The sequence below is a fragment of the Diachasma alloeum genome, unplaced genomic scaffold (assembly GCF_001412515.2).
Source record: "Diachasma alloeum isolate Michigan unplaced genomic scaffold, Dall2.0 Dall_scaffold_00563, whole genome shotgun sequence".
Classification (NCBI taxonomy): Eukaryota; Metazoa; Arthropoda; class Insecta; order Hymenoptera; family Braconidae; genus Diachasma; species Diachasma alloeum.
This window is the reverse complement of record NW_021680695.1, coordinates 132,455-156,112: the sequence shown is the minus strand read 5'-3', so window position 1 is coordinate 156,112 and position 23,658 is coordinate 132,455. Positions and strand designations below refer to the sequence as shown.

At 39.5% G+C, this 23,658-nt stretch overlaps 1 long non-coding RNA gene across 1 annotated transcript in view; it reads right to left on the bottom strand.

Moving 5' to 3' along the window:
- The window catches only part of LOC107043387, a 285,600-nt gene that overhangs the window by 134,514 nt on the left and 127,428 nt on the right, over positions 1 to 23,658 (bottom strand). The window contains exon 2 of the long non-coding RNA XR_001461228.1: positions 529 to 629. This is a non-coding gene — a long non-coding RNA (uncharacterized LOC107043387). The remainder of the gene's footprint in view (positions 1 to 528; positions 630 to 23,658) is intronic.

Sequence of the window (23,658 nt, the reverse complement as noted above, 5' to 3'; positions counted from 1 at the left end):
TCCAGGGAGCTTTTCAAGTTTTGATTGAACTACCCCGTGTCCCTTGCCGGCCGCAGTTAGTCTCGGCGTACCGGAGAAAACTCGAAAGTACTGGGTAACGAGAGCTTACCAAGCCAATTAAGGACGTTTCAATTATTCGCAACATAATTTCGTTGAAACTTAAACAACTGGATAATGAAAAAATGAATAAATAAACAAACATTCATTAGTGAATAGAAGGAAAAATGCAAAAATTAATCATTCCTTACCAATGTATGTGTGTCCAAGAAATAAAGCTATTTGTAACGAAACAAAATTCAAGGGCTCATGGGGGATGGTGAACATTTTTATTTTAATGTCACTGCAACGAACTCTACCCACAAACTACAGTGAGGGCACCTGGGTGCTCCCGAGAATTTCCGTCCTCTCACCAATTTTTTTGTATTCCGTTACTTTTTTTTTTGTTCCTGATCTTAACGAGTGTTATGAAACCGGAGAAACAAATGTGCAATGTTGCTTCTGGTTTGAGTTGCTAGTGACTAAATTTACCTTGACACATCACGGTGATGACATGAAGTATGCTGATACTGAGGTATCGATTTTTCCTGTATCCTTCTGCCATTGTAGTTCAACTGTATGTCCTAAAATACCTGTAAAATATAAAAAAACGATTGCAAATCAGCGATCAATTATTCAGGATGGACGTTCAGTTATTGGGGCACTTAACTTATAAGTTTGTGACGGAATTTTTAAGAATCCCGCCACCTGTACTTCTAGAAACGACGAAATCGACAGTTTGTAAGGGTGAGTAGAGAAATATTGAGAGAGTCGCGAATATTGCACCCCTAACAGAGGGAGATGCGTTAACCTTCCCCTCCCCCTCGGCAAGAACTTCCAGATCATTAGGATCTCCAACGACGGTTAAAATTCGTTGAAACTTGAATAAATAATAAAATAAACCCCCGCGAGAAGGCGTTAAAAATATATATAAATGATTAAAAAATAAATGAAATCCATTCGGTTCAGCTCTTTATAATTTTCTAGTTTTCATTATGATTTGGGAAAGAATTACGGATTTAATTCAAAGAAATTTGCGATTTAGATCGAATATTTTCGGTTGTCGTTAACAATCCCTCGTAAACCCCCCGATTGAGACCGGTGGAATCCACCGAGGTTCGTATGCTGTACTTCCCGGTGAGATCTCTGGATCTCGTGGATGAGCACAAAGGTTGAGCTGAAATGCTCACGCCCCCTAGTTCTGAAATTTTCGTGGAGCTGCTGGAGTCATCTAGTGAGGTTGGAAGGTCACACAGGCAGGTTTAGTCCACTTGCCTGGATGAATCGCCATGGACTATTACGGCTTTTCTTGTGTTACGGCTTTGGATGTTGATGACTTCCAGCATCTCCCGGGAGAGTGCTATTTGCGACATCCGTACTTCCTCAGGGAAGAAATTAAAATCACAACAAGTAAAGGCGAACATCAGCCTATTATTCTCCATTCCGTTCCATTCTAGTTTATAATTTTCATTTAATAAATTCCGTTCAGTTCCGAGTTAAATAGTTGAAAGAAAAATTAATAATAATTACCCTTCTTGAATTTGAACCGGGATTCCCACGCTCCCATTTCCATCGACCGCGAAATTGATTCCAGGCGACGAGCCAGGCGGCGCTCGATGCGCCCGGAAATCAGCTGCGAGTCACCGGCCGATTGGAACAAGAAGTTGAATTCATGCAGCCACCAAGTAAACACCCCACAGTGCTGAGGCCCAGTTTTACACCCCTTTGCCTACGCGAGGAGCTACACCGGGGACATCATATTTTTTTTATCGTTATTCTACATCGCTTCGACCTGGTTAGGGTATACTGCGATGATGATCAAGACTTTAAATGGATAGATCGTACCATTCTACCGGGCCGTGGTTTGAACTCGGAACCTTTCGCATGTGAGGCAACGAACTTACTGCGCCAAGCCACCGGGCAAGCGGGACATCATATCGAGGGAAAAATGGTGAGTATGGCTCCCTTACCCCGAGCACCTGTCTTCCCCGACAGTAGTGTTTTTCTCCAGTGAACAACCCCGGAGGAAATTAGGCACATGTGCTCCTCGTACGAGCGACGCCATAGTGCCGTCTCCTGAAAAAATTAACTTGTGGAGAACAATTAATGCACCTCCGGCGTGCATAATTCGTTCCCACTAGGTTCCGTGACCCTCCCCATGAGTTTTGGTGCAGCAATAACAGTGCAATGTTCCACAAACGAGCTAAAAGTGCACACACGCATCCCATGTGCCCTGGATGTTGCTGTGGTGCATAGACACGTATTCAGGGGTTAGCTGAAGCCCCGAGAGCCCACACGAGTGCTCAGAGTGCAAAACCCTTGATTTTTCCCTTTGTGACTCGCCCCAGGACCCTTGTGAGAGTCCTCTAGGTGCCTAGATGATCCTTCAGCTCGCCAATTTGCGGTGGAAGCGGAGAGATCCTGGCCCAGAGCGTGGACATCGCCCCGGTTACCCACCCTCGCAAAAATCTCTCTCTCTAATCGTTTTTCTCTCACTCACTCTCGGGAAAAGGTTATTTTATTTTAAAATCTCGGCTTTTGGGAAGAATTTTGAGTCCATTTAATAATAAAATACCATTGATATTTCAATTGTTGCTCGAATTCTCTCTTCTTTTCTTTTTCCAAGAATATCATTAGAGTACGTGGGTTTCTTATTCGGATTTTCACTCCAGTGGATTACTTCTCGCCGCAGGTCCATTTCCCGACTCTTTTCTAAGACCGAGCAACCGATTCCACCCCGCTCTTCGAATTTTCTCTCGAGCTAGCTAGGCAAAATTCCGCAACCTCTTCCTCTGATTTTCCCAATCCTAGTTATTTTTTTGTGTTTTCTCGTTTCATTTCCCTACGTCTACAGTTGCGGTTTTGTTGATTGCGCGTTACCAAAAATCGGCTAGCGCCCAACGACGGTTTCTCGCACGAGTAACTGATATCTTTAAGGATAATCGGGCGAGGAGGAAATGTAGGAGGTGAGGCGGAGAGGTTTCTATTTTTTTCCTGCAGAAAACCAATCGCTGAACAAAAAAAATTTTCCCATTCGGATTCAAAATTCAGGCAATATTAGGGAGAATCTCCGGTTAAAAATTATTTTTGGAACTAATCAATAGTATATTGTGCATCAAGGGCGGAAAGTCATGTTTTCCCGCCCGAGGTACACATGCTATTTATTAACATGCCTGCAAAGAAAAGTTCGTATTTTGCTCTTTGATGAGAGGAGGAAAGTGAGTACTTTCCATCCGACGGCGGAAAGTACTCACTTTCCTCCCGCTCATCAGGGAGCAAAGTACGAACTTTCCGTGCAGGTGTGTGAAAAATTTATTTGTTCCACGCATTGAATGGTTTTCAGGTTTTTTTTTTTTTTAATAAATGAAGAAAAATTAATCCATGCGAAAAAGTGGCAACATCGTCGGTAGTTTTTTTTTTCACCACGAGCTGGTACCACTGGCTCGAGGGAGCTCCAATCACAACGCTTCGTCGCTCTCTCTCAAGAGAGGTTTAAATTGACCGCGCTACCGCCACCAATCGGTACGTGGGACATTGCTGCTCGTTTGGGCTGCCTGCGCAGAAATTTCATTTTTCAGTACTTTTTTCGCGATTGTTAATAAACAATGCTCCTAGGCGACAATCTTTTTCACTCAAAAAATCATTGATCACATGTTCCAAATGTGTCTAAAGTTTCATGACTTTGGCTGCATTTTTTCCTTGGGTTTTGCAGTTTTTTTTGTAATTTCCATAAGATCACGGGTTGAATGACCACTTTTTCAAAAATTCATAATAAATTAACCATGCGCCGCGGCAGTCTGAAACTTTGCACACGTCTTTTCCATCATTTCAAGAATACGTAACCAAAAGGCTGCTTTCCTTCTAACCTTCCGGGCTCGCCCGCTTATCCTTAAGGTTTTGGTTTTGGAGGAGTTTGGGAAGGTAGGATCGGAAGAGACCGAATGTGACGAGTTCCGGCTGTGCTGCTTGGATTTATGGATTCGGCATTGGGAAATTCGTGTTACTTCTTAGGGTTATGGAAAATAAACGTCTCAAGTCTTTGGCAAAAGGATTGTTGTATCTTTTTACCACATCGATGGCTTATTTACTAAGTTTAAATAATTTCAGATATAGGTGAAACAAAGCATAATCGAGATACGCGGCAGCGTATCGGCCAAGTCAATTTCAAATCTCCGAAATCCGAGAAAGTAGGCCGAGAGCTGCCGCGTAGATATACACGACACAACTACCCCCTCCACTACTCCCGAACAAGAATAATTCAATAAAATGGAAATGCACAAGATTACGGGGAAATTAATCTTAGTTTTACTATATAAATCATGTATGCCCTTCCCATTTACGTTTTTATTTCTTTTCTCCGATTTATATTTAAAAAGATATGATCATAACAACAAGTCGTTTTCTGTATTTTCGCGAATGAGATTATTTTCTGTCAGTTTTTTGTTCCAAAGTTGGTCTCCTTGCGTGACGTCATCATTTTATTAGAAAATCAGAAGAGAACTCCATCTATTGGTATTGCCATGTTGGCTAATTTGTCTCGGTTGAGTATTGCGCATGCGTGTCTCCTGGAAAGTGACGAGACGGAGAAAGAATTTATTCTCTTTCTCTGTTCTCAACATGGGTGACAATATCAACGATCCTTTCATCGATCCACTCTTTGACGACGATTTTGTGAGTAAAACAATCATTTGCATATTATTTTGTGCATGAAAAAACTATTTACAATCACCGTCTTCAACTTTCATCCAAATTGCCTCGTGTTTCTCATCAAATGCATTCAAATTCCGATATCTTTGGTCCACCTGACATTTTCGAGGTTAGAATTCTTTCTGAAAAATACAACAACTTTTCTAACATTTATTCAACAATGTTCAACCTTGTTGTTAGTCGGCCATTAAACATAGAATCGAATAAATGTTTGGAAAGTTGTTGTATTCTTCATAACCTCATAAAATGTCAGGGAATATTTTTCATTCGTAATTTTCTCATCAAAGAAAAAGTTGATTTGACATATTCGAATTATTCTGATAATGAATGATTTTAGAAGAAAACGTCAGAACTGAAATTGAAGATGAAATTGACGAGTACTCAATGTATAATTGAGGTTTTGGGGCATATCTCAGAATCTAATGAAGATAGAAGAATTTTCAAGAGTACCTGTTTGATGAGGAACTAGATTTAGGGTGGATTGGGAGGTTAGAGGATCGTCGGTGTGAAATAATGGTTGAGAGTCTTGAACTAATATCCACGTACATTTATTCTCGAGTTGGAACCACGCTTTGTCAAATTTACAAAAACACCTTGTCACTTGTTGATCGTACTGAATTAAATTAATTGTCTATAGTTTTAGCACTGTGAGTCACTGGTTGAATGGTCAATAACTAACGTGATTTTCTTTTACTGAATTTCTATCGCCGAGTTAATAGACGCTAATGTACTGTGGTCTAAACTCTACAGAGTTGAATTCCATTCAAAACGTGCTATACGACAGACCGTGATGTACTGACTTGCGTTGATTTACGGTGACTCTACTAGACCTGAGCGTTGACCCGGAAAAGGCCGATGATTTTCGTAATTGGCCGAGCTGATCGAACTTGGTCTTGGAGAGGTTGAGTTACGTTGCAAACACCCCGGGGGCATTCCACATCAGGGTTGTTGAATTACTGGTTGTCGTTCTGTTGGTCCTCTAGTTGATCTTCTTCTGGAGGTCCCAATCGTCCCGATGAACTCGTATCTGTCTAAACATCTTGGCGATGACGGTGTCAAACACGAGCCTGTGCTTTCTCATCCATGTCTCGACGTCCATGGCGTTGATCTGCAATTTACCACCAGGATATAATATATCATTCAGTGACATACCTGATGAGCTGCGACTGGAGCCGTTGAAAACGACTGTCAGCTTTGTAGTGATGGCCTCTTCTCTCAGAACCCCGTGGTATGACAGATAATAAGCTGGGGAAGGTCCTGGAGAATCGGGTGCTCTCTGCATATGTCTCAAGGCCTCGTACTCGTTGATGAACTCCTAGTAGAGCCGGGCATATGCCTGATTGTTGTTGAGTTTGCTGACTGTTGATCTGAGCTTCGTGAAGCCTTGAATTTTGACTCCCCGAGCGCTTCTGTGGTCCTTGTGAGGTGCAGTTGATGTACTAATTTCTCAGAGGTAAATGACACCTCTGATCCTTGATCAATTAGTACTCTGGCGCTGGTTGATCATGTCTGTAGTGCTGTTGATCTTGCTGATAGCTCTACGGCCTGATCATGTCGTTAATTGACATTGTTGATGCGGTATATACAGTGCTGGAAATTCTGATCTCCGGCTTTTGACTGCGTCTTATAGTTGTGAATGCCTGTGTGAGTAGCCTGTGAATTTCTTCTGCGTTTGATCGCATTAAATTCTAATAATTCCTGGTCTCTGCTCTGTAGTGATGCTCTGTTACTTGCTCCTTTGAAGATTTCGATACTGCAGGTAATCTTCGTTAAAGAAGTTGATTAATTGGGCCGTTTTACCTTCAATTAATCTGTGTTGGCCAACGTCTTCATGATTTCAGGATTGACAAGTGACCCGCCCTGATCGTCAATCCCTCTGCTGTTGTTGATTAAACCAGTCTGTATATAATTTGAGTCGGCTTGTTGGAGATCTTAGAAGCCGATCTTTACTGATTTTGTGTTATTAGTACCCAGAATAATCTCGCTTCGTTGAGTTCTCTTGTTGACAGGACTGGTCCCGGGGGCGTCGGCAGTCTTCTGAATCTGTTGATTGCCGTGTTGATTNAACGTCTTCATGATTTCAGGATTGACAAGTGACCCGCCCTGATCGTCAATCCCTCTGCTGTTGTTGATTAAACCAGTCTGTATATAATTTGAGTCGGCTTGTTGGAGATCTTAGAAGGCGATCTTTACTGATTTTGTGTTATTAGTACCCAGAATAATCTCGCTTCGTTGAGTTCTCTTGTTGACAGGACTGGTCCCGGGGGCGTCGGCAGTCTTCTGAATCTGTTGATTGCCGTGGTGATTTTTGGTAGCTCCATTATAAATGTGGGTGATACTCTCCACCCTGAACTTTAGTTGCCTCAGTTGAATCTCGTGATGCACTGTGAGACCTGCAGCTGGTAGCTCTATCACCTCAGAGTATCTCGTCGTGATGTTCTGCATTCGTTGAGTACTCGCGATATTGGTTTCATCTTCAGTCTCGCTGATCACAACTTTCGGAATTGTTGATGGTGGAGGTTCGTTGTGCTGCTGCGCCTCTAGTATCTTGTTGATTATGTGAGAATTCCTCGTTGAGTGGCTTCGGATGTCGGTGATGTATCGACTGTCGATGGGTTACCGACCGTTGACTTACTGTGTTGTGTCGGTAAGGCGTCGCTTGGACGGTCGCCTGTTGCTGAGCGCACTGGCCCGGCGTTGAGGTCCTTCGGCATCACTCGTAAATCCCGAACTCTTACGAACCTTTTCACTACTTTGAGACGCTGATGTTTACACTTCGGATTACCGCCAAGAGAAAACAATAGCACAAATACTCTTTGTCCGTTGAGACTCTGTCCGTTGACCGACTCGTGTGGACCCCGAAAGTTCGTTACACGAGGCGTCTTTTTAAAATTCACCCGAATCCGATCACACTAATTACTCCCAAATCCGGCTCGAAGGACCAATATTTGGTGAGGAACTAGATTTAGGGTGGATTGGGAGGTTAGAGGATCGTCGGTGTGAAATAATGGTTCAGAGTCTTGAACTAATATCCACGTGCATTTATTCTCGAGTTCGAACCACGCTTTGTCAAATTTACAAAAACACCTTGTCACTTGTTGATCGTACTGAATTAAATTAATTCTCTATAGTTTTAGCACTGTGAGTCACTGGTTGAATGGTCAATAACTAACGTGATTTTCTTTTACTGAATTTCTGTCGCCGAGTTAATAGAGGCTAATGTACTGTGGCCTAAACTCTACAGAGTTGAATTCCATTCAAAACGTGCTATACGACAGACCGTGATGTACTGACTCGCGTTGATTTACGGTGACTCTACTAGACCTGAGCGTTGACCCGGAAAAGGCCGATGATTTTCGTAATTGGCCGAGCTGATCGACCTTGGTCTTGGAGAGGTTGAGTTACGTTTCAAATATACCTTTTTTGTAGAGGAGAATGAGGGCTACAAAAAGGCCATAAAAAAAATTTCTTATCTCCTTTGGTTTTGAAAATATCCTCAAAAAATAACTTACCTGTTCAAATTCACTTACAATTTGGTTTTTCTAACCTATCTCAAGATCCGCCAGAGATATCAAAATTATCATTAGACCTTTTTTGTAGCCCTTTAAATTCTCCACAAAGAAAGTTTTTCCGAAAAACCCTCTATCTCCTTTACATCTCCTGCAATTCTCCAATAACTGACAAAAAAAACAAAAAACTCACATAATCCATCAAAGTAACTTTTATAGCTCAACACAATGTAAATTATCTCCTAAATTATCTCCTACATTACTAAACCTAAATTACTCAATCCACCCCCTAAATTCTAATTCTCTTAGAATTCTTTAATGCCTAAAGGAGGTTAGGCGGTGTTTGAGGTGAATTTGAGAGTGAATTTCTGTGGTTCCCGGTAGCTTAGTCGGTAAGAGTGCCCGGCGCGTATCTGGGAGACCCGGGTTCGATTCCCGGCTGGGTGAAGCGGAAATTTTTTCTCTCTAAATTCTAATTCTCTTACCCTCTCTAGCCCTTGAATAGAATAAATGGTTGGGAAGTTCTTGTATCCTTCATAACCTCGAAAATGTCAAGGGATATTTCTCATTCTTAATTTTCTCAGTAGAGAAAAAGGGGTTTTTCGACATATTCTACTATAATCTCTTGGTTCAGAGGTAATTGGATATCTGTTATCGAATTATTCTGATAATGAGTGATTTTAGGAGAAAATGTCAGAACTGATTTTGGCTGGTTAATAGAGTAGCTGTGAAAAATGTTTCTTGACATTTTCTGCTGAAATTTTTGCTTTCAGAGATTACCCAATTTTCAATCAAAGTTTACAAGAAGAAAAAATCTGCATTTTCTATTCACCCATAATAAACGACTGACTCTTTTTCCTATCTCATCACCCGATGAGTCTTCTCAATCACACACAATAATGAATTTACGTTTCTACCATTATCAATATTATTATTGTTATTATTGTAAAACTATGATTCCATTATTGCGTCTGTATAAATTGAGAAGATTTATCGGGTAATCTTATGAGGATAAAAGCCAGTCGTTTGTTACGGACAAACAGAGAACGCAGTTTTTTACTGTCGATTTCGATTTTTTAATATTATTGATTGATTTTTTTTTCTCTAGATGGAGTTGGCTCAACGTCCACCCCTACCTCCGTCCCCACCACCACCACCAATGGCTGATGAGCAAGAGCCTCAACAGCAACCCCAACAGCCTCAGCAGTCCCAACAACCTCAACAGCAGCCCCAACAACCTCAACAGCAACCCCAACAGCCTCAGCAGCCCCAACAACCTCAACAGCAACCCCAACAGCCTCAGCAGCAACCCCAACAGCCTCAGCAGCTACTTGATCCCCAAGCTCAGCCCCAGGGAAAGGAGTTCGATCCACGCAGATTCGAAAACCTGTTCGAACGTGTGGACTCACTGCAGCAACTGGTTGCTGGGCATCTCATTCGTGGGAATAGGCCACGTAGAAGAAGGAATGGACGAAACAGAGGAGGGAATGGAGGAAACAGGAAGAAATGGGGGAAATAGAGGAGGGAATCGAGGAAACAGAGGAGAGAATGGAGGAAACGGAGGAGGGAATGGGGGAAACAGAGGAGGGAATGGGGGAAACAGGGGAGGAAATAGAGGAAACAGAGGTGGGAGTAAAGGAAGGATTAATCGTGGGGGCACCGGTGGCTACGGAGTAGGTGGAGGGAATCAAGGGGGGAGAAGGAATGGATGGGACGATGGAAATGTACAGGGAAGAGAAAATCGGGGGAGAGGAAGAGCTGGGCGAAATCTCGACCAACGCAACACAACGTAAGTTCTTCTAATCTAATTGTTCAAAATTTATTGTAATTTGCAACTCAATTTTCCTGAAATCCATGAGCTCGGTTTTTGCTTTTTTTTCCCTTACCCAGACTCATGACTAACTGTCTAACTGTCTTTCCTTTCATAACTTCGAATGGTCTTCTCCTTCCAGGTACTGGAAGGGTCAATTCTTCCAGTAGAAAAATCGTGGATCTCAGGGAGGAAGTGGTCCTCCAATCATCAACCATTATTATACTCCCCAATAATGTTGGTTTGCGGTTCTCTCTTAGGAGAAATTCATGAAGTTTTCCCACCATTCTCTCAATTTACTAATGGTGAATCGACACGGTGAGATGGAGTATCAATTCAACTCGTTAAAATCTTTTTCAGTCATTTATTCGCCCCAGAGAAATAATTTTGATTCAAATTTATTCTTGAGTCTGAATTAGTTCTCTCAGGCAAAGAATTACGTGCAAATAAATTTTACCGAATTGAATTGTCGTCCATCTCAGCGTGATTCACTGTTAATAAGAACTTCATTGCATGGTGAGAGATTTGGTCAACTTCCCCAGTCTCTTCCTGCTCCTAGGCATGGCTCTTGCGTTAATTTCTAAGGTTTTCTTGTCGAAACTGTCTTTTCGACTATTCACAAGGGTAATTGTTTATATTCATTCACTATTGGTTCAAAATCATCGAATTCACGTTTTTTTCTCTTCCCAGATACATCCATGGATTTTCGAGGACGCCTCCTGCTATGGATCTGGATACCAGTGAAGTCTTTATCCAGTGTTCTGTTCGCTGAAGAACGGAGAAAAGAAAATTCCATTCAAAAAATATCGAATGGAAAATGTTTTGTATCTCTTTTCATTTAAAAAAATGTCTTAGATAGTAAAAATGTTCATATTGCTGTGCGAGTTAATTTTAGAGTTTGATAATTAAGTTCATAATAAAAGTTTTGAAAGTATTTTGTAAAGTTTTTCACCTTGTTTCATGAAGAACTCTCATGAATTACTAGTATATGTTGTCCTTTCCTTTATTTAGCTTTTCCGCCGCCAGATGGCGATCGATGATTATTACGATCGAATCTCTGCTCATTCTAAATCGATTCTCATTGAATCATTGTCAATCACTGATGTTTTATTCCATTTCCTGGAGGTTTTTCTAGTCTAAAGTCTAATAATTCTTAAAAAATCAACTGAAAATTGATATTTCTGGTGAGTTGTTGTTACTCTCCGTTTTTTGGGATAAATTTTCAACAGACTGTCAACCGATTCTTCTCGATTACAGGATATTCCATTGGATAGAGCGGCTGACAGGATTTTTCACTAATTCCTAACCTACAATTCCGGTAATTTAGTTTCCGTTCCTTCGACTCTTTCTCTTTCCGTAATTTTCAATATCTCTGTCCTCTCCAATATTATCCTCATTTTTTTTTTTACTCTCTCTTTTTCTATAATTAATATCCATCCCTTTCATCTTTCCTCTCTCTCGATTTTTCTTCCCTCTTCATTTTCATCACTCATCGCGTTTCTTTTTGTCTTTTCCATTATTTATTTCCCTTTTTCTCTCTAGTTCTTTATTTCCTTCAATTTCATTTTATTTTCTTAATTTTTTATTTTCTTATTTTATTTTATTTTATTAATTTGCTTTATTTGTTTTTCGTCAACTGTCATATTACCGTCACATTTTCTGACAGACTTTCAAGCATCAAGAGCTGTTATCTCACAGAATCAGCTTATTTGAGCTGTGTCTCTTGACCATTCAGCTTATCGAGACCTGTCATCATTCACAATCAGCTTATTTGAGCTGTCTCTTGATTCTTCAGCTTTTTACCAGCTATTATATTTTACAATCAGCTCCTCTGAGCTGTGTCTCTTGACTCTTCAGCTTATAAAGCGCTGTTATACTTTACAATCAGCTGACCAGAGCTGTGTCACTCGACCCTCCAGCTTTCTTGAAGCTGCTCTTCCCAGGTCCTCAGAGTTGTTATCAAAATTATTGAGATTTGGAAGGATCTTTCTGGAAAATTCAGTATCTCAAGAGCTGTGGCTTTTACTATCCAGTTGTTTCAGGAGTTTCTCCTTTTAAACATTCAAATCTAGTCAAGTCCTGAGTCCTGTCTAGTTTATCAAAGCTGTTATTGATATTATTGAGTATTGCAGTATATTGTCAATTTGTAATTAGATTTAAATATTTAATTAATAAATCAACAAAGAAATCATATTTTTCATTTTAATTCTTATACATAATGTCTACGTTCGATCGTCGACTAATATTAGCAAACGAAGAGGAGGGTTGGTTATCTGATGACGAAATCGATTACTTTGCCGAAATATTACATGAACAATTCGAATTCGAATTCCGTGAAACATGGAAATTCATGAAAAATGCTGTGAAAATACGCGGTGGTCATTGGATTTGTACATGGTTCGACACTCAGTTCATTTATGTATACGATTCTTCAAATTCGGGCAAGCTCGAGGAGCGTCACAAAACATTCTTACGACTCTTATACCCTTGGCTGGTCTTTGATGACACAACCATCCATTTTTTCACAGTTCAACAACAAACTAATGGGTATGACTGCGGAGTTTTTGCCATAGCTTTTGCCGTTTCAATTGCTTTTGGAGAAAATCCGGAAGGAATCAGGTATGACATGTCGAGAATGCGTGAGCACTTATTGCATATGTTTGACACGAGAACAGTTTCTAAATTCCCAACTATTACGTTTCCTACGCTCTCAAGGGATTCTTGGAAGCGAGCAACATCAATGTCCAGTAATCCAGTTCCGAAAAAGAAATTATTATTGAGTGCGAACAAGGAAAACATGAAAGTAAATGTTCAAAAGCGTAATCGAAGCCAAATTGATGATGATCGATTCCACAAGGATCAGGGTGTTCTCCGTATGGAAGTCGATCATTCCAGCAGGATGAAAAAACCTCGATTGGAACGGATTCTCTCTGAGATATCTTCTGATGGTAATGAAGGGCTATCCTCGCTGAAGATACGTCGAAATCTCAACAATCGTGATTTGATACCATTAGGTGATCAATGGATAAATATTATCTGTAATAATGAACGACTGAAAGAAGAGCATATTTTATTTTTCGGACAAATACTGTCTAAACACTCAGATTATGTCCATCAAAGTACATCATTAGTTCAAGCACCTCAGAGAATCACGCCGATACCTCCTGCAAAGAAACATCTTCAGATTTTGTATAGTGATGATGAACGTAGCGGGATATTGGGACACTGGATTTGTAGTTTCTATGATGGTAAGCACATTTACATCTATGACTCTCTGAACAGTCGTTCGTTACACAATGATCACCTGGTATTTCTACAACGCCTCTACCCATTCTATAGTGTTTCAAACAAGTCAGTAAGATTTATGACTGTACAAACTCAAAACAACGCTGTTGACTGTGGCGTATTTGCTATAGCTTTCGCTGTAACCGTATTGTTCCGAGAAAAACCAGAATGTGTCCAATATGATAGATCGCTCATGCGTGAACATTTGGTTCTTATGTTTGAAACGATGGTAATCAGATCATTTCCGACCAGTTCCAATCTCAATAAATCAAAATCTTTATCTCTGCAAGAGATTCGGCTGAAGGAACGACGTGCATATCAGCAACGCAGTCTTATTGATAGGAAGTCTTTGCACATCAATGATTGCGGTGAAAGTTCCGAAAAAACAGAGAAATTGGAGGACATTGGTAACGTAGAGAGTTCTCTCACTGGGGACCATTCCAATGTGATTCCTAAAAAAATGCGTGCCACCTTACCGCCAAATTCTTTAGGTAATGATGCTCCGGGAGAAACAGGGAAGAGTGATACGACTGAAGGGGATGCTCCAGATAAATATGAACGTTCTAAGACGAATGGCAAAAATACTGCTGATAATGTGAATAAAAAGCGAGTCACATTTATGAAAGAATCGATACCACTGTCGGAACGTGTAAAAAATCCTCGTACTGGAAAATCAATCAAGAAAGAAAGAAAGCAAGTTACCAGTAAGACCACTGCAAAAGCTACTCCTAAAACTCAAGAAGTAAAACAAGAAATTATTCCAATTAAGTCCCGTCCTGAACAATACGTTGAAGCATTGACGGACGTTATCAATGCAACTCATAAAACTAGTTCTGCAGAAAGTAGTTTGGAAGTCCACAAAATAGTCAAATGGTATTTGGAACAACGGTAGAGTTATATGAAAGACTTGAATCGTTGGTTGGATACACTCCATAAAACTGCAGACCATCATCGCACTAAAATGCATGGCAATAAAAAGAAACACAAAGCAACAAATCTCTGTGGATTGTTGAGACAAACATCATCGACAGAATCTTATTTTTACGAAATGATATATACATTCAATGTGCCGATAGCATTCAAAATTGAAATGAATTCGGAGGGATAAGCGATTAATATACTGCCTTTGATTAAAGACAGGTTGCATCGAAAAAAATGGGAATGTGACGTATATTGCCAGGTCATGCAAAATGAAGATGTCCTGGGGGATTATCAGAAGTTTCTTGAACTTTTGGCAGTGCAGAAGTTACGTACTCTATCGAAATTTTTGACAGATGGTATCTTTGCACATTCACAAGATAAGTTAGGCCACTTGGTTCATTGTTATACAGAACAGAATCCATGTAAATCCTTGTTTTTTGCTGTAGAAATGTTGGCATCGCACTTCTCCACTGTGAGGAATGTAAAGAGACTCTTATGTAAACTCAACGAAACATTCGGGAAATTGACACATTTGGTTAATGCTTTGGAATCAATGGACCTCGATTCGTTGAGAAACATATCCAATGAAATGAAGAGGTCAGGACAATCTTTCGACTCTTCCATCGCAGGAATTGATAATTTGGATGAAGATTCGATACAGGTTAAATATAAAAACGCGTTCCTTGCTATGGCCAAACGGGGTATGGCAGAATATCCCTGCATTTCGTGCCAGAAATTGTACCTCAAGACTGCTGTTAGAGCCATCGAAAACCTACGAAAAGATATCAAATGCCAGCATTGGAAAAATTTGATGGCATTCGTTGAAAAAGATATCTCCTACTTTAGTGAATACGTATGTGACTACTGTTTGGGGAAATTTCGAAAGGATCAGCTACCACCAATTTGTATATTGAATAATCAGATTGTAGGTAATATTCCTGATGAAATGAGAAATTTGAATGATTATGAGAAAATACTTATCCAAAGAGCAAAAGTATTCCAAGTTGTGCAGAGAACCGGAACAGTTAAAAAAAAACATACCAAATACTATGCGAATTCAGAAACTGTTCGGCCAAACATTTTACTTACCATTGCCAATGGAAGAGACTCTCAATAAAATAGCTTCAACCACCGATCCTATTAATAAAGATCATGAATTGTGCATTCTAATCCGAGGAATCCCTTCCAAGGCGAGTGCCGTTTGGCAAAAATTGGTTAATCTGGACAAGGTATTCACAGCTCTGAAATGGTTACGGGTTAATAATCCACTTTATGCTAACATTGAATGGCCAGAATCAGCTGAGAATTTAATGAAATGGATAACTGAAGACGATATTGAATATAACATAGAATCAGGCGAAAGCGATCATGATGATGATTGCGAAGATAAACCTGAGATAAATCATATCGAAGGCAAAGAGGTCAATGATGAACATATAAATCCAATAGTTCTAACCGAGGGAGTAACAGAAGTTGACGGAAAAGTATCGAAAGAAGACACACCGTTGCTTGATGTAATTCACGACAAATCACAATCGTTGAAGGATAAAATTGAACCAGGAAATGTAGGAGAACAAATTTTATCATCAGGTGGTGGTGAGAATGCTCCTAAACCATCTCCGATGGTCACTCAAGTTTTCGATACTGCGCCGCGATTTGAGCAATACACAATCTATTCCATGCACGATAAGAGAATCAATGATACTGCATGCAACGTATATCAAATGAAAAAAGTCCGAGATGTTCCGTTGAATTATAACACGAAAAATTTGGATCTGCTATGTTTTCCTGATTTATACCCATATGGTGAGAACGGACAAGGTGAGGAACGGAATACACATATCAGGAATACATCAAGATGCTACTTTGCTCGAGGACAGCTCGTTTCCGGTTGAATCAGCAGTATTTGTTCTTCCTGTTGCACAATACTAACATAAGACAAATCAATAGTGGTATTTACCATACCATGCACGTGACAAATGCTCGTGACAAATATACAGCTGGGGTTTATCTAGAATAGATACGAAACGGAGAGGCAGAAGGGAATATGAACACGATTTTCGAACGTCTCCGTAATTCAGAACAATATTGGCGTAAGCCCCGTAACAATTTGAAATGTATGGCTAGACATTATGGGCCAGCCACATGGTTTCTTACTACTAGCCCTTCAGAATGGAATTGGAAAGACATGATCTTACATGTTCGCAGGGTTAACGCTCCATACCTCAACAAATTATCTGATGGTGAAGTCATAGCAGCGGATCCTGTTTCGGTCTCTAGATTCCTTGACACGAAATTCCATGCTTTACTCGATTTCCTTCTGTCAGTAGATAATCCCATAGGTAAGATTGAACATTATTTCTGGCGAAGAGAATACCAAGGACGTGGAATCCAACATTTTCATTTATTGATATGGATTGAGAATGCACCAGTTGTTGGTATAAATTCAAATGATGAAGTAGCGCAATTCATTATGAAATATGCTACTTGCACGATACCAGAGAAAAAGATTTCTCCAACATTACACCGTCGAGTGACAACATATCAAAAGCATAACCATAATAGTTATTGCTTACGCTCCAAAAAGGAAAAATCTGGAAAAATTACAAAGAAATGTCGTTTTGATTTTCCTCGTCCTGAAACCGATAAGTTCATATTGCGTGATCCTGCCATTTCCATTGCTGGACGGAAGAAGTTGAAAACAAAATCAAGATTCTACGACCTCCCGCGGAGCAGAGAAGAAATTTGTATCGATGATTACAACCCTGCGATTCTCATTGCATGGGAAGGTAATATGGATATTCAGTTCATTGGAGAAAGCTCATCACTTTTAACTCAGTACTGTACCAAATATTCCACAAAATATGAAACATCGAAAACGTCGACTGTCATCCAGGAAGCGACGTCTACAAAAACAGTGAGACAAAAACTATGGAATTTAGGAATGCGTGCTCTCCAGAATCGTGAACTCGGGGCTCTCGAAGCGGCAGATACACTCTTAGGAATCTCCCTGTATGGAACTGATTCTAACACTACCATTAAATGGTTAGATGTGAGAATGATCCGAAACCGAAAAGTTAAAATGCATGAAGAAATTGAGAAATTAAACGCAGAGTCCACAGATCTCTTTTGCCCCTCATTCGTTAATGATTACTATCCCAATCGTCCCAAAGAACTTGAATCTCTATGTCTTTATGAATTTTGTCAATGGTATGACATAGTTAGGACAAAACCAAAAACAGAAGGAGTTGAATGCTATACTTTAAAAGCTTCTCTATTCCTAAAAAAACGGGAATGAGGGTACTTGATAAATCACTGGAGATTCAACATCAATACTGAGCCGGAAAACTATTTCTTCAGTTTATTACTACTTTTCAAACTATGGAGGGATACGGATGAGTTGCGAAGAGGTTTCGCATCTTATACCGAGGCTTTTGAGAATGAAAAGGATCTCCTCGTTAAAGCATGTGAATATCACCGAGAATCGGAGGCATTTCAACGAGGATTGGACTATATTGAGGAAAAAATTCGTGAGGAACTCGAGAAATCTCAGGAAGAGATAACTCAATCACCTGGCATTGCAGTTGGTCGTGATCCGAAGCAAGGGGAAATGGCCATGAAGGAATTTAATGATATTGAGACAAAAGTAGTGAAGAGTGTAGATCTAGATGTTATGATTGCACAAATGAATATCGATCAAAGGAGGATATTTGATAACGTTAAAAATGTATTATCTTCCAAGAATGGAATATTACGTCTTTATGTAAGCGGTGAAGGTGGAACAGGGAAAAGTTTCTTAATTGACGTGATAAGAACTTGGATTAGAAAGGAAATGAATCGACAAACAGCAGTTACAGCCCCAACAGGTATCGCAGCTTTCAATATCAATGGATTGACCATTCACAGATATTTCCAACTTCCGATAGAGCACAATGATACTCCGAAATATAGACAATTATCTGATAACGTGTTGAAAATCATGCGCGAGAAAATGCACGATGTTGAACTTATTATCATCGATGAAATATCAATGGTTTCTAACACTACTCTGCTGTATATCAATCAAAGACTCATGGAAATATTCGACACATTCGAAGAGAATGATGGTTGGTTCGGGAAGAAACATATTCTTCTTTTTGGGGATTTATTACAGCTTCCACCTGTTCGCCAAGATCCACGATATGTGAAACTATCATCCCTGGAAGTGGAAAAGCGGCTAGGATCCATGTGTAGTATAAATCTTTGGGTGGATTTATTCAGCTACGATGAGTTAACCATTAACATGCGGCAAAAGAAGGACCGAAATTATGGGGATCTCCTTTCTCGTTCGAGAGTCGGTGCAATCACTGCTGATGATTTAAATTTATTAGAAACACGGAAATTCGATATTTGTTCACCAAAAACTGCAGATCGAGTTCGTCTCTTATCTCTATACATGACAAAATTACCCCCTGATGCTGTATGCTTACTCGCAACGCGTAAACAATGCGAATCCTTGAATCTCACCATGCTGGATGAGCTTTCTGCCGATGAATTAGTGCTCATTGCCGAAGACTCAGTAGATTGTCGTAATCCTCGACTCAAAGCGAAAGCTATGAAAATTCTTGACAAGGTGGAGAAAGATGACCGTTCGTCTGCTGGCTTAGCCAAAATGATAACCATCAGAATAGGTGCCAAGGTCATGGTGAGACGAAACATTGACGTTACTATTGGTTTGGTTAATGGAACGATTGGAATCGTAACATCCGTCAGAAAATCTGTTGGTAAGGCAGTGGAACAGGTAAAGTCTATAACAATCCGTCTAGCATCTGGAAAATAATGAGAAATCGAACGTATGGATGTCAAATTTGAAATTATGAATGAAACCTATATTACGAGACGCCAGTTTCCGATTTCCTTGAGTTATGGAATTACAATCCATAAGAGTCAGGGCTTTAGCTTGCAAAATGCGGTCATGGATGTGGGGCAAACTATATTTTCTTCTGGCCAAACATACGTTGCTCTTTCAAGAGTAACTACGCTAGAAGGCGTCCACTTGATCAACTTTGATCCGTCTTCAGCAAAAGCATCCACGCCAGCGATTCAAGAATACAATAGACTTAGAGCGGAGTACAGATCTGACTTGGTTTAAATTCCTCTGCCTCATAAATACTGGCCGAAAGAATGGGACACTCAATGGGCTTTTGAAGCTGGATCAATTGACACAACAGACGTCAAAAGCAGGAAAATAAACATTAAAGCGACTGTCCACGGTTTATGCAATCTGAAAGGTGGTTCCAGTTATGCAAACGCAGTAATTCAATGCATTTTCCACTCTTGTATTATATGTCAAGAACTACTGTTAACACCTGAAGATGAACGTATGGTGGTAAACGACTTCCTCCGCGACTACATGGGAGGATCACAAACTTTAGATGTGAGCGTACTCAAACGATTTATAGGGGATCAATTCTGTATTGATAATGAACAGGATCCGTGGATATTTTTAGAGCACATGTGCAGCACGATCAGTGGACTACGAAAACATGTTGAACACGAACAAATATATCTTGATCGATGTACAGTATGTGATTATACGAAAACTCATCATGGGACCAATCTCGTGATAACTTTATCGTTAAACGATAGCAAACAATCACTGAATTTAAATGAGTTGATCAAAAAATCACTTTCACGGTGGTCCGATGTTTTCCAACATTGTGATACTTGTGGAGAAGTCACCAAATTTTCACGAAAAACAGACATAACCAATTCTAATAGTGTACTTATGATCAGAATAGAAATTTTTTCGTACACTGAAAAAAATATCAGGATAAAAACTAACAATTGGAAAGTTAAAGGAGTTCCAACAACTACGGTTAATCTGTGTAATAAATTCTCTAGTGTTAGGAGTGCCGTGTTACACTGTAATGTGGAAACAACTGATCATTATACTGGTTTATTACGAGACAGCAAGACCGAATGGATTCATGTCGATGATTCACGCATCACAAAAATGGGATGGCCACGGAATTCTAAGAATGTGTATCTCTTATTGTTGGAACAAACTAAAACTAAATAATATATCTTAGTTTGATGAAGTGAATTGCTAGTCATAGCAGAATAAAGCTCCATATTTCCGAGTGACATCGAAATGAAAATTCTTCACACGAGTTTAAAAAAATAAGTGAAATCTCACGAAAAAAACAAAAAGACTTTTGTTTTAAAAAAACCGGCCAAGTCAATTTATTGATTGATTTCGTCCTGCAGAATAGCAATCTTGGAAAATAAAACAGAAAAAAACTTTTATTTTATAAAAATACCAAGTAACCATTTCGATGCGTCATTAATTATCACCTGGGCATTTGAAAAAAAAACGAAATAAAGAAAGAAAGGCCAAGTGAGAAATGCTTACGAGAAAAAAATCAGTAGAGGCAGGACCAAGGTACTTGGCGCGGTTTTGTTGATTATCGAAGATCACTGCTCAGCATCATTCGATAAATTCAATCTCTGTAGTAGCTACGGGGAAGTCGTAAGCAACAGTCAACAGTCAACAGTTGCTTACCTCGTCGTCTATATCCTGTCAACCGCGCCAAGTACCAAGGTCCTGCCTCTACTGATTTTTTTCTCGTAAGCATTTCTCACTTGACCTTTCTTTCTTTATTTCGTTTTTTTTTTCAAATGCCCAGGTGATAATCAATGACGCATCGAAATGGTTACTTGGTATTTTAATAAAATAAAAGTTTTTTTCTGTTTTATTTTCTAAGATTGCTATTCTGCAGGATGAAATCAATCAACAAATTGACTTGGCCGGTTTTTTTAAAACAAAAGTCTTTTTGTTTTTTTCATGAGATTTCAATTTTAATAATTCAGAGATTTTAGGAACTACAAGTATCTTGAAATACTTAAAATATTTTATATTAACCCATTGAGGCACCAAGTTCACGAAACTTATCGGTGTGAGCATGGAGGGGGAAGAGCCAACTAGCGCGCCCAACACAGCCGTGTACGGCTGTGGCCAAGTGGTGGTGCATCGGTGAGTCCGCCACTGCACTGGGTACAGCAGTTTTGTGTGTGGGATGCAAAGTGGCTCTTTGCAAAGATTTCTGCTTCAGTAAAGCCCACGGTTTTAGGGAAACAAGTACCGAGCAATCGGAATAATGTGATGATTTATTTTAAGAATGTCTCTTTTTTCGTTATTGTATTCGATGAGTTTATCGGAGAAAATTCAATGCACCCAAAAAATTACCTATTTGATTCAAATATAAGCCTTTATTAACCTGGCTGTATGGCGCTAACCCGGCTGTGTGGCACACTTGGTAGCAGCCTGAGATTCACAACCTCAAGCTCCCAGGTTTGAGCCCCGACCGAGCCAAAATTCCACACCAATTTTTCATCACAATTTTCCACATAATATTCATCTGAAAATTTAACACAATTTTCGAACCGAATATTCTATAGAGTTTTCAAGTGAAAAACCCCACTCCCCATTCAATATTCCCTGGCCGAAGGCCCTCAGGCAATCGCCGCGTTGGCAAGTTGATCCTTGCAACAAAAAACTGGTGGAATTTTTAAGCCTTTATTTGGAAATATTTATTTATTTCCAAACAAAAGACATTCAAATTGAGTAAATCTGTTTAATCATTTCAAGTAAAATAAGCAGGGGGCAGTGAGCGTGTGGCAGTGAACATCTTACTCATTAATTTTTTTTTATGCTTTCTTTGCCATCAATAAATTGATGGTGGGCTTCCGAATGGTTTTTAGTGCAATAAAATTGTATTTTGCTAAGAACTCAAAGAAAACCTACGCCACCATAAAATCCGTGCGTAAAAGAAGCACTTTATGGGCCCTAAACGGTTTCTAAAAGTGAACTTTTCAGGCAGGTATCACTAAAAAATGTTTTTTAAATGAAATCGTTTGGGTAGTTTTCGAGATATTTTCCAAATAAGGAGAAACCTTACGATACTTACCATCTTCCACAAACAAAAACATTAATCCCGCTCAGATTGAATATTCACAATGCCACACAAAAATACTGCCTATGGATTGAAAAACTATGCTTTTTCAGGGAAATTTCAAAGTGTTTCAACAAATATAATACGCTCTATCCCTGTGATGAGCACCCATATGCTGTAGAGTGTCTACAGGAAAATATTAAACTTTTTCATGGAATCGTTTATTATAAAAAATTGAATATCTCCGAAACCACTAGATGGATCACGCCCATCCGAAAGGTGAACCTTCAATATTATGAGATCTATGATTGTACCTAAGTGCAGCTTGCTATCTTCGTTTTTGCTCACGGTATCGTGCATAGAAGAATAACAAGAAAAACAAGCAGGGGTTCGAGCCCATCCGACAGAAGGCATGTGACCGTTACTTTTTGCGTTATTAGTCCTTTTCTTTTTTTTATTTCTACCAATTCCATTGGTAATAAGCTTCCGAATGGATCCGTAGCAATTCCCTGTCCTGGTGACAGGTATACAACCCTAACTACATGCTGCAGGATGTCTACAGGAAGATATTCAACCTTTTAATGAAATAGATTTGTACAAAAAGTTAAATATCTCTGAAACTGCTCCGCCGATTGCGCCTGTCCAAAATACGAATCTTCAATATTATAAGAGCTATAATCACACCAAATTTCAACTTACTATTTTCATTTTCTTAAAAATATCGTGCGTACAAGAATGAAAAAATTAAAAAAACGAAAAAACGGGAATATTTCTGATTTTTTGTATGGACATAATATATGGTATACATATTTTGATTGATCTAGATGATGGCCACTGAGACAAGTATTTTGATTTTAAAAAAATGGAATCCGTCCGGTAGTTCATGAGAAATTTGAAGAAATATATTTACACAAAAGGTTGAATAACTCAAGAACCGCTCGGCCAATTGCCCCCATCCACAATACCAACCTTTTATGTTATAAAAGCTTGAAGCATACAAAATTTCAACTCCCAGCTCCATTTTTTATCAAGTTATTGTTATGCCTCTAAATAACGTTGTGAAATCCCTCTGTTGATCCGGATAATATGAGGACACGAAAGGGGCACATAATATCCAAAACAAAACAGAGAATGAAGAAATATAAAATAACGTCGAATAATCGTGCATTAAATGCACGTATATTCGACGAATGTAGATAACTGGGGTGCAGCGTCAGTACTTTGCGCCCCGACGACTGGCTTTCGCACGCGCCGGGAGCCATTATCCGATGCCTCGCAGGTGTGCGACGAAGAACAATGACCTGATGCAATCGAATCCACAAGAGAATAAAAACCCGTGAATTCGTTGCCTCTAGGCCAGTTATTCGACGAGTCTTTAATTACCTTGTTTATACTTTATACTCACCTGATAGTTCTTATTTATTTAATAGATGGTAAATTAATCGTTCAAAACCGA